Raw genomic sequence first — 3,333 nt, 5'->3', positions numbered from 1 at the left:
AGGTCTCTTTGTTGCAGAGCTGAGTTCAGGTCCTAGATATCCTTGTTAACCTTCTGTCTCATTGATCTGTCTAATATTGACAGTGGGGTGTTAAAGTCTCCTATTATTGTGTGGGAGTCTAAGGCTCTTTGTAGGTCTCTAAGGACTCGCTTTATGAATCTGGGTACTCCTGTATGGGGTGCATATATATTTAGGATAGTCAGGTCTTCTTGTTGAATTGGTCCCTTTACCATTATGTAATGGCCTTCTTTGTCTCTTTTGATCTTTGTTGGTTTAAAGTCTGTTTTGTCAGAGACTAGGATTGCAACCCCTGCTTTTTTTTTTTTTTTTTTTTTTTTTTTTTTTTGCTTTCCATTTGCTTGGTAGATCTTCCTTCATCCCTTTATTTTGAGTCTATGTGCATGTTTGCACGTGAGATGGGTCTCCTGAATACAGCACAGTGATGGGTCTTAACTCTATCCAATTTGCCAGTCTGTGTCTTTTAACTGGGGTATTTAGCCCATTTACATTTAAGGTTGATATTGTTTTATTTTTTTTTTTCATCTACAGGTTTTTTTATTAGAAAAGAAATTAAGTGTTGTCACTAGAGACTGAAGAAGGAAATTGACAATCTTACAATTCTAGAACAGGCAAACTTCATAAGGGATTCTTAAGTTTTCAAAGTGTGGGGGCTCTTTCACAGATACACTCTTGGTGTAGGGGGCTGTAAGTTTTCTCAGATGTTTTACACTTCGTGCTTTAATCGTTGCTGGTAGTCTAAATCAAACAAATACACAGTGTTCAGGATTATCTGGATAGCCATCTTAAATAACAGAGTGTTCCGCATGACCACAGCCTCTGCACTTGTGCCTCTGATCCATGTGACGCCAAGACCAACTATGCTTTTCATATGATTTCTCCAATTGGGTCCTGTGACCTTTCACAGAATTGTTGAACATTTCCTATGAGATCTATGGAGGACAAGGTGGAGAACACTGGTTCGGAGCAGTGATTTTCAAGGTGGGATGGGATAGGGTGGGGTTGAGTGGAGAGATGCATGTAGTTTGAAAGAAGACATTCAAAATACCCACTGATTTCATAATACAAACTCCATAAAGTCAAGGAGCAAAATGATTTCAGCTAATGGACAGTAGCAGATAACCAACTATGGATTCATCATTGTGGAGAAGGAGTCTGGATAAACATAGTTGAAAAACACTGGCTTAGAGGTAGAGACATGCCGACACATGGAGAACAGTAAGAAACGTGTGCCAAAGAGAACAGTTGAGGGTCAGTGAGGGAATCCTGGGCCAGAACTTGTCACAGTCTTCTGAAAACCAAAGAGCACATCCAGAAGAAAACCAAGATGGCCCGTCAACCTTCTTGGCCCTGTGGTTACTGCAGAGCTCCAATCTGCTTTAGCTGTGTCAGCAGTTCCCCACTCTGTTGCATAGAGACTAGATCACTGCATCTGCCTATACAATCTTTACTGATAAAGACTCGAGGAACCGTTCTTGCTCCCGTGAGCTGTTGCAAATAATCTTGAATCTCGTTAATGTGGTTGGTGGCTGTGATATCGACAAATTCCAGAAGCCCTTGTTTGATGGGCAATTGACTGAGGATCTCTTGGGCCCTCCTGCAGTATGGGCAGGTGGGCTTGAACACAACCACCTTCCCAGGCTGGATTTTGCCGTTCACAAACTCTTGAGCCATGCCGATGGGCGGTCTCCCCGGGAAGAATCCTCAGTTGCAGGTATTGCTTGGGGTATTGAGCCTAATATTGTTATGTGTGAAGTTGATCCTGTCATTATGATATTCGCTGGTTATTTTGCCCGTTTATTGATGCAGTTTCTTCATAGCATTGATGATCTTTACAATTTGGCATGTTTTTGCAGTGGCTGGTACCAGTTGTTTCTTTCCATGTTTAGTGCTTACTTCAGGAGCTCTTGTAAGGCAGGCCTGGTGGTAACAAAAATCTCTCAGCATTTGCTTGTCTGTAAAGGATTTTATTTCTTCTTCACTTATGGAGCTTAGTTTGGCTAGATATGAAATTTTGGGTTGAAAATTCTTTTCTTTAAGAATGTTGAATATTGGCCCCCACTCTCTTCTGGCTTGTAGGGTTTCTGCTGAGAGATCCACTGTTAGTCTGATGGGCTTCCCTTTCTGGGTAACTCGACCTTTCTGGCTGCCCTTGACACTTTTTCCTTCATTTCAACCTTGGTGAATCTGACGATTATGTGTCTTGGGGTTGCTCTTGTCGAGGAGTATCTTTGTGGTGTTCTCTGTATTTCCTGAATTTGAATGTTGGCCTGCCTTGCTCAGTTGGGGAAGTTCTCCTGGATAATATCCTGAAGAGTGTTTTCTAACTTGGTTCTATTCTCCCCGTCACTTTCAGGTACACCAATCAAACATAGATTTGGCCTTTTCACATAGTACCATATTTCTTGGAGGCTTTGTTTGTTTCTTTTTCCTCTTTTTTCTCTAACCTTGTCTTCTCACTTTATTTCATTAATTTTATCTTCAATCACTGATACCCTTTTTTCCACTTGATCAAATTGGCTATTGAATCTTGTGCATGCGTCACGACATTCTCGTGCCATGGTTTTCAGCTTCAGGTCATTTAAGGTCTTCTCTACACTGTTTATTCCAGTTAGCCATTCATCTAATATTTTTTCAAGGTTTTTAGCTTCCTTGCGATGGGTTCGAACATCCTTCTTTAGCTCAGAGGAGTTTGTTATTACCAACCTTCTGAAGCCTACTTCTGTCAACTCGTCAAAGTCATTCTCCATCCAGCTTTGTTCCACTGCTGGTGAGGAGCTGCGATCCTTTGGAGGAGAAGAGGTGCTCTGATTTTTAGAATTTTCAGCTTTTCTGTTCTGGTTTCTCCCTATCTTTGTGGTTTTATCTACCTTTAGTCTTTGATGTTGGTGACCTACAGATGGGATTTTGGTGTAGATGACCTTTTTGTTGATGTTGATGCTATTCCTTTCTGTTTGTTAGTTTTCCTTCTAACAGTCAGGTCCCTCAGCTGCAGGTCTGTTGGAGTTTGCTGGAGCTCCACTCCAGACCCTGTTTGCCTGGGTATCACCAGTGGAGGTTGCAGAACAGCAAATATTGCTGCCTGATCCTTCCTCTGGAAGCTTTGTCCCAGAGGGTCAGCCGCCTATATGAGGTATCTGTCGGCTCGTACTGGGAGGTATCTCCCAGTTAGGCTACACAGGTGTCAGGGACCCACTTGAGGAGGCAGTCTGTCTCTTCTCAGAACTCAAACGCCATGCTGGGAGAACCACTGCTCTCTTCAGAGCTGTCAGACAGGGACGTTTAAGTCTGCAGAAGTTGTCTGCTGCCTTTTGT

The 3,333-nt window shown here is 42.4% G+C and overlaps 1 pseudogene across 1 annotated transcript; it reads right to left on the bottom strand.

Annotated features, from left to right (window-relative positions):
* Positions 1 to 539: 539 nt before the first annotated feature.
* On the bottom strand, positions 540 to 1,723 carry LOC112623448 (annotated as a pseudogene). Its single transcript, XR_003119138.1, has 2 exons — positions 1,368 to 1,723; positions 540 to 950 (listed from the first exon to the last, which is right to left on the bottom strand). The product of XR_003119138.1 is annotated as a glutaredoxin-1 pseudogene (transcript).
* Between the last annotated feature and the right edge of the window lie 1,610 nt (positions 1,724 to 3,333).

Source organism: Theropithecus gelada, chromosome 4 (assembly GCF_003255815.1).
Source record: "Theropithecus gelada isolate Dixy chromosome 4, Tgel_1.0, whole genome shotgun sequence".
NCBI lineage: Eukaryota > Metazoa > Chordata > Mammalia > Primates > Cercopithecidae > Theropithecus > Theropithecus gelada.
This window is presented reverse-complemented; position numbering and strand designations above follow the sequence as displayed.